The sequence below is a fragment of the Schistocerca serialis genome, chromosome 4 (assembly GCF_023864345.2).
Source record: "Schistocerca serialis cubense isolate TAMUIC-IGC-003099 chromosome 4, iqSchSeri2.2, whole genome shotgun sequence".
In the NCBI taxonomy this organism is placed as follows: domain Eukaryota; kingdom Metazoa; phylum Arthropoda; class Insecta; order Orthoptera; family Acrididae; genus Schistocerca; species Schistocerca serialis.
In genome coordinates, this window is record NC_064641.1 from 640,047,931 (window position 1) to 640,057,008 (window position 9,078).

The following is a 9,078-nucleotide window of genomic DNA, read 5'->3' on the forward strand; positions in this document are numbered from 1 at the left end:
GCTCCAGACTGAACGCTGAAAGGCATAATCAGTCTTAAATGATGATGATGATGACTACCAATTATCAGTTACAGAACGAAGCGTTCGCTTTAAAAAGCAATGCACGTCTGTAGTGGGACTTCCTGACACAGTAAAACGCTGTGTCGGATCAGAACCACGTTCTTACTAGTTCAGCATTCGAACAAGCAGCATGGCTCGAACCAATGTTTCCTACCCGTCCAACACGCAATTTTAAACGGTTTGATTCACCTGATTACGCCCAACCTGACTGAAAGAAATGAAACATGAATGTCCGCAGAAATGCATGGGCTGTGCTGAAAAGTACAAAACCACTCCGTCTACAGGCTACAAGTGGCCCATCGGGACCATCCGACCACAGTGTCATCCACAGAGGAGAATGCGGATAGGAGGGGCGTGGGGTCAGCATACCGCTCTCCCGGTATTCTTGACCGAAGCCGCTACTATTCGGTCGAGTAGCTCCGCAATTGGCATCAAGAGGCTGAGTGCACTCCGAAAAATGGCAACAGCGCATGGCGACCTGGATGGTCACCCATCCAAGTGCCGACCACTCCCGACAGCGCTTAACTTCGGTGATCTCATGGGAACCGGTGTATCCACTGCGGTAAGGCCGTTGCCTCTGAAAAGTAAAAGGTTTATCAAAAACAATCATCCGATTTGGCACGTCTATACCTCTGAAACTAAAAAACATATACATATTAAATTTCCTTTAGTTTACGTCTATGTTCACAAACTTCTTGTCATGAGACTACCGGTTTCGGTCTATGATGACCATCTTCACATCTGCAGCAAAATATGGGAAAACATTAATACACTAGTAGATTGTCTACAGCTTAAAAAAAATAGACCAAAATTAAAAGTACTACTCACATACATATACATTTCTGCGCTTTAAGCATGAGGAGGCATACCTGTTTCATAAAAACATGTCCTAATGTACTGCAGCCATAGTGGCATCGTCAAATAATAAACGCAAAATCAGCACCAGCATCGTCAAATATATATAAATAACAGCATATTCAAGAGTCATCTTGTCAGCAGCACTACTGTTCAAAACAAACTGCCGTACAGTAGCCACAGGGTGTTTGTGTTGTATGTTCACCAGGTGTCGCTACTGTAAGCATACACATAGTCTTCAATGATTAAATGAACAGCGTAAAATAAAGAGGGGGATACAATCGGTAAAGTCTGTAATCGGCTTATAAGGTATAAGAGGCGTTAACTTAAGGTTTAAAGAACATTCACAGCCACGGAACAAAACAGCTTTAGAATAGCATTTGTCTGAATCTAGTCATTCCATGGGGAGCATTGAGAATTGTATACGGATTCTCGACAGCGTGGAAAAACGCCGTGCTCTTAATTTGTTAGAGGAGCTTCAGATTTATAAAGCCAAAAGGAAAGAACCAACCAAACTGCTTAATCGACAGAGTGATTTCGTGCCCAATGAGTACTTTGCTTTGTTTGATGATGCTTTACTTTAATCACTGAACTCCTCTGTTTTGAATAGTTTGTTGATAGTTTCATTTAGTATGAAGTGTCTTACATATTTACTTCGTTTTCGTACGTTGTGCGCGTAACTATAGTAGCTTCTTGCTCCTTCTCTGTTTATATAACATAATACATTAACCAGATAATCTTGTTCATGCACGGGTATGGAGGTTTATCATTCTTTTCTTGCAACGGCGTGCCGTAGGGTATGAGGGGCTCTCTGGCGGTCATATTCCTCTAACCACTTCTCGCCTGTGCGTCATTCTGGGGTTAGCGTTGAAAGAGGGCGCTGATCATGTGCGGCACTATGGTTTTTTTCATTGTGGATCAAAAAATGGATTCAAATGGATCTGAGCACTATGGGACTTAACTTATGATGTCATCAGTCCCCTAGAACTTAGAACTACTTGAACCTAACTAACCTAAGGACATCACACATACCCATGCCCGAGGCAGGATTCGAACCTGCGACCGTAGTGGTCACGCGGTTCCAGACTGTAGCGCCTAGAACCGCTCGGTCACACCGGCCGGCTGTTTTACTTCATCGCTTTTTATTACTGTAATGCCTCTTATACCTTATAAGCCCATTACAGACTTTACCGATTGTATCCCCCCCCCCCCCCGCCTTTATTTGACGTTGTTCAATTAATCATTGAAGACTGTGTACGCTTACGGTAGCGATATCTGGTGAACTTACAATACAAACATCTTATGGCTACTGTACGGCAGTTTGTTTTGAACAGTAGTGCTGCTGGCAAGATGACTCTTGAATATACTGTTTGACGATGCCACTATGGCTGCAGTACATAGGGCATTTTTTTATAAAACTGGTATGCCTCTTCATACTTAAAGCGCAAAAATGTTTATGTATGTCAGTAGTACTTTTCATTATGGTCTATTTTATTGTTTTAAGCTGTAGACAATCTGATAGTGTATTAATGTTTTCCCATATTTTGCTGCAGATCTGATGACAGTCATTATAGACAGAAACCGGTAGTCTGATGACAAAAGGTTTGTGACCAGAGACGTAAAGTAAAGGAAATTTATTCTATATTCGGGTCACTGTTTTACATGCGACAATGTCGCAGCTTGTGAAATCGTCTGTTGTTTCTGTTTAACATCAAATGTTCTGTCTTTTGTCGTACGTCACAACTCTTACAGTGTTATTGATATGCACGTGCCGTGTGGTAAATCGCTATATCTTTTTTCAAATGTATTATAAAAATCCTTTAACGGCTTCTCATCTGACAGGGTAAACAATACACTCGATCTACGATAACAACATAGCAGTCTAATGGAGTGATACTATTGACCACTACCTGGATTTCATATTCGAAGTTAATTAACTGCGTTGTAACACACAGGACTGTGACGTCTTGTAGGCCACTACCAGCATCATGGCGCACAGTTCGTTGTACCTTGACCTCAACACGTCTCTACACATTAGCGGTGTTGATCACCACCTGTCTGCTTTTCTGTTTCCTAATCACATAACCTTCAAGCTCATTGGCTGAGCTTTCACTACCTTCGCACGTACGTAAACACGCTGTGTGGTCGATAGTGCGCAAGAAAGTGACCTTCCAAATGGCAACAACAGCGCAGGACAGAGAAAAAATATCCACTTGTGAATCATAGGTCAGTACGCGGCTCGTCACGCATCTTGGATGCCTATTTTTTACTTGGAACCTAATTTCTATCCCGGTAAGAAATACATTGTTGCCGTTATTATCATATTCATTTCGAACACCGGTTTAGTGCAGCTGTGCACGCTACTCAAAGTGACTGTTCCTGGGTGTGACTCTTATGAACCGATCCCAACTTTTAGTCATGCTGTGCAATAAACTTATTGTTCCTTAATTAGCATCAGTACTTCATTGTTTATCCGATTAACCCAGCTAATTTTCAGAAGTGTTCTTTCCGCAACACCATATTTCAAAGGCTGCTATTCTATTTTTGTCTGAACTGTTTGTCTTCCACATTTCAGTTCCGTACATGGTTACACCCAAGACACGTACCTTCGAAATAGACACCCTAACACTTATATTTATACTCAATATTAACAAGTTTCTCTTTTTCGAGAAAACAATTCTTGCTGATGCCAGCGTTAATTTGACATCCTCTCTACCTCAGCCATCGATTATTTTGCAGTTCAAACAGCGAAACTCATCTACTACTTTCAGTGTTATTTCCTAATTTTCCTGATTTGATTCGGCTAAATCTCATTAACCGTACTTTAATCGCGTTTATATTCGACTTACCTTCTTCTCAAGAGTACGTTCATTTCATTCATTTGATCTTCCAAGCCCTTTGTTGTCTCAGACAGAATTATAATGTAATCGGCACACCTCGAAATATTTATCTCTTGTCCGTGAAATTTAATTTCCTCTCCAAATATCTTCTTGTTCAATGTACAAAATGAATAATAACGGAAATAGCCTACAAGCTTGTCTTACTTCCTCCTCGACTTCAGCCTCCTTTCAAGTTCTTCGTTTTTTATAACTTCTGACTGGGCTCTGTAAAAGTTGCAGAGACCTTTTCGAGGCCCTGTGTTTTATCCCTGCTACATTCAGAAGTTGAAACAACGTCTTCTAACTTGTCAAATGTTTTCTCTAGATTTACAAATGGTGTAAACGTAGGTTAGCCTTTCTTCAGTCTGGCTTCTAAGAAAAGTCGTGTCAGTATTGCCTCATGTGTTCCTACAATTCCCTCTAACATAGCCTGATCTTCCCCGAGACTGGTTCCTAGAAACTTTTTATTCTGGGCTAAATAGTTTTTAATAGTATTTTGCAACCATGACCTGTTAAACTGATGATTCTGCAGCTGTCTTCTTTCTAATAAAAATTATTGAATTTTTCTTGAAGTCTGAGGGCATCTCGTACTTCTCACACACCTTACACACAATGTGGAATAGTTGTCACGATAAGTTTTCTCAACGATTTTACTAAATCTGAGGGAATGTCGTCTACTCCCTGAAACCTGTTCTTGGAGTATTATGGCTCGCTTCGCATCAATATCTACGAGGGTTGCCTAGAAAGCAATGCACTCTATTCTTTTTTCTCAGCCGAAAAACAGCGCTACGAATGCGAAACGTTATGCATGTATTACCGGCCAAAGTTGCCGAGCGGTTCTAGGCGCTACAGTCTGGTACCGCGTGACCGCTACGGTCGCAGATTCGAATCCTGCCTCGGGCATGGATGTGTGTGATGTCCTTCGGTTAGTTAAGTTTAAGTAGTTCTTAGTTCTAGGGGGCTGATGACCTCAGAAGTTAAGTGCTCAGAGGCATGCATGTATTGTTTGAACTTTCCTGAGTAGGTGCGCCAACTTTCCGTCACTTCCGATAGATAGCGTAGCTGCAGGACAGTTTCAAACTTGCGTCTATAGGTGATGTACGTTACAAGCAACGTACCGTCATTGAATTTCTGAATGCAGGGAAAGAAACCGTGGGGAATATTCACAAACGCTTGTGCAAAGGCAATGGAGCATCTGCTGTTGATAGAAGTACAATTAGTCGCTGGGCACAAAGTGTGAGGTGATCAGAAGGCGGTTCTGAACTCCACGATTTGCAGCGGTCGGGGAGAACATTCACGGCTGTCGCACCTGGCATGTTGCACCGAGCTGATGTTGTTATTCACGAGGAGAGACGCATTAAGACTCGGCAGTTGGCGTTGCATCTGTCAATCAGCAAAGGAAGTGTGGATACAATTATCCGCATTCTTGGATATTCAAAGGTCTGTGCAAGATAGGTCACGCGGTGTCCAACGGTGGATGACAAATCGCACAGAAAAAAAACATTTGTCTTGATTAGTTGCAACGTCTTGAAGCTGAATGGGAGGCCTTCTTGTCCCGGACTGTGACTTGGGTTTACCATTTTGAGGCCAAAACAAGACGACAGTCGATGTAATGGCGCCATTCCCACTCCCCACAGAAGCAAAAATTTAAAACAACAGCTTCCGACCGTAAGGTCATGATCACTGTGTTCTGGGACTATGAAGGTGTGATTCTCATTGATGTGATGCCAAGAGGCGGTACAATTAATTCAGAAGCATACGTCAACACGCTAACAAAACTCGAGACGCGCTTGCGGCGACTTCGGCGCCACAGCAGTCCAGGATTGTTTAGTTGCAACACAATAACGCTCAGCCGCACCCAAGTCTGAGGACTGTTGAACACATCATAAACAGGGTTGGACTGTGTTACCCCATCCACCCTACAGCCCTGACCTAGCCCCCCCCCCCCCCCCCCCGAACTTCCACTTCTTTGGGCCATTAAAGGATGCCATTGGTGGAAGACATTTTGAGAACTATGAGGAAGTAATCAACACAGTGAAGCACTGACTTCGGCACCAGGACAAGGATTGGTACCGACATGGCATACACGCCCATCTTTCGCACCGAAAGAAGGAAATAGAAAGGGATGGAGATTACGTGGGAAAATAGGGTGTGTGGCTAAAACACCATTCTTTCGTGTGTGTAATTCTCATTATGTTCAGTAAAGAGTTGTTGAAGAAAACAAATGCGGTGTATTACTCTCTGGGAAACTCTCGTACGTCTTCTTCTCTTCCCAGGACTTTCACAACACGCTCACACCAACCTGACAACAGTATGTCACCAATTCCAGAGTGCATACACACACACACACACACACACACACACACACACACACACATACACACACACACACACACACACACATATATATATATATATATATATATATATATATATATATATATATATATGGTGTAACGGTAGATATTTCTATTGGTGTACGGAAAAACATTTCATCATTATTCACGTCCTTTGGAAATTAATAATTATAACTATTGTAGACTTAGAGAAAGCTTTTGACAATGTTGACTGGAATACTCTCTTTCAAATTATAAAGGTGGCAGGGGTAAAACACAGGTAGCGAAAGGCTATTTACAATTCGTACGGAAACCAGATGGCAGTTATTAGAGTCGAGGGGCATGAAAGGGAACCAGCGGTTGGGAAGGGAGTGAGACAGGGTTGTAGCCTCTCCCCGATGTGATTTAATCTGTGTATTGAGCAAGCAGTAAAGGAAACAAAAGAAAAATTCGGATTAGGTATTAACAATCCATGGAGAAGAAATAAAAACTTTGAGGTTCGCCGATGACATTGTAATTCCCTCAGAGACAGCAAAGGACTTGGACGAGCAGTTGAACGGAATGGACAGTGTCTTGAAAGGAGGATATAAGATGAACATCAACAAAAGCAAAACGAGGATAATTGAACGTAGTCGAATTAAGTCGGGTGATGCTGAGGGAATTAGATTAGGAAATGAGACACTTAAAGTAGTAAAGGAGTTTTGCTATTTGGGAAGCAAAATAACTGATGATGGTCGAAGTAGAGAGGATATAAAATGTAGACTGACAATGGCAAGGAAAGCGTTTCTGAAGAAGAGAAATTTGTTAACATCGAATATAGATTTAAGTGTCAGGAAGTCGTTTCTGAAAGTATTTGTATGGAGTGTAGCCATGTATGGAAGTGAAACATGGACGATAAATAGTGTGGACAGGAAGAGAATAGAAGCTTTTGAAATGTGGTGCTACTGAAGAATGCTGAAGATTAGATGGGTAGATCACATAACTAATGAGGAGGTATTGAATAGAATTGGGGAGAAGAGGAGTTTGTGGCACAACTTGACGAGAAGAAGGGACCGGTTGGTAGGACATGTTCTGAGGCATCAAGGGGTCACAAATTTGGCATTGGAGGGCAGCGTGGAGAGTAAAAATCGTAGAGGGAGAGCAAGAGATGAATACACTAAGCAGATTCAGAAGGATGTAGGTTGCAGTAGGTACTGGGAGATGAAGAAACTTGCACAGGATAGGGTAGCATGGAGAGCTGCATCAACCCAGTCTCAGGACTGAAGACCGCAACAACAACAACTATTAGAAGTCACTTGTTCTTATGTTGGTTAGCACAAATTTTGTTGCTAGGTAGGTTTCCAAAACCCTAACGGAAGACTAAAAAAATGGAAGCTGGCTGCAGCACTGACGTTCCTTGAAGACTACGAGGGAAACAGTAACGAAGTTATCAATCATATCTTAACTCAAGACCAGACTTGGATGAAGCATGTCAGCTATGAAACAAAAAGGCAGTCGATGGAATGGTGACACACCAGCTCTCCTAAGAAACCAAGGACGTGTTTGAAAACACTGTCAGCCAGAAAAATGATAGCTTCTGTGTTTTGGGACTCTAAGAGAGTGATTCTCGTTGATTATCTCGAACTAGGCACAACAGTTAAATCAGAGAGGTATTGTAAAACATTAACAAAATTAAGGCAGGCGATACAAAACAAGCGTCGCGAAAAGCATAGCTTAAAAGCCCTTTGTTTTCTTTACCGTAACAATACACCTTCTCACACGACAAATCGTACCAGAGTGCTCCTACGGGATAGTGGATGGGAAGTGTTTGTCGATTACCATACAGCGCGGATTTGGCACCCAGCGATTACCACATCTTCCCAGGAATAAAGAAATGGCTCGCTACACAATCCTTTGTTACTGACACCGGTCTGCATGCCGATAAACCACTAATTGCAATCACAGGCGTCAGATTTCTACAGAGACGGGACTGGAAAACTTTTGTCGCCGTATGATAAGCGCATCAATTTGAATGGTGATTATATAGAAAAATAGCTTAGGTGTATAACTTTAAAATGTATACAACCAAATTTGGTTCTTCCACATTTTTAATATTTTACTTAAAAACGTCTGTTACTGTTGGATAACCCACGTCGTTTTATGAAAGTGTTCGGTATGTATACACTACGTTCAAGTAATATGGGATGTTATTTGTAATGGTAATCTTCTGTTCGCTATCTCAATGCACACTGCGTATTTCTGGACAGAGCGAAGTTAACCTCTTCAGACCCACTAGAAAATATGTATTTGGAAAGGTTGTTGTTCTCAGTCCTGAGAATGGTTTGATGCAGCTCTCCATGCTACCCTATCCTGTGCAAGCTTCTTCATCTCCCAGTACTTACTGCAACCTACATCCTTCTGAATCTACTTAGTGTATTCATCTCTTGGTCTCCCTGTACGATTTTTACCCTCCACGCTGCACTTCCAATGCTAAATTTGTGATCCCTTGATGCCTCAGAACATGTCCTACCAACCGGTCCCTTCTTCTTGTCAAGTTGTGCCACAAACTCCTCTTTTCCCCAATTCTATTCAATACCTCCTCATTAGCTATGTGATCTACCCATCTAATCTTCAGCATTCTTCTGTAGCACCACATTTCGAAAGCTTCTATTCTCTTCTTGTCCAAACTATTTATCGTCCATGTTTCACTTCCATGCAAATACTTTCAGAAAAGACCTCCTAACACTTAAATCTACACTAGATGTTAACAAATTTCTATTCTTCAGAAACGCTTTCCTTGCCATTGCCAGTCTCCTTTTTATATCCTCTCTACTTCGATCATTGTCAGTTATTTTGCTCCCCATATAGCAAAACTCCTTTACTACTTGAAGTGTCTCATTTCTTAATCTAATTCCCTCAGCATTTGATTTCGTATTTATTTTGGAAAGGTAAGTTATTTAATTACATTA

General features: G+C 41.7%; 1 pseudogene; it reads right to left on the bottom strand.

Moving 5' to 3' along the window:
• Positions 1–518: 518 nt before the first annotated feature.
• On the bottom strand, positions 519–636 carry LOC126476043 (5S ribosomal RNA; annotated as a pseudogene).
• Between the last annotated feature and the right edge of the window lie 8,442 nt (positions 637–9,078).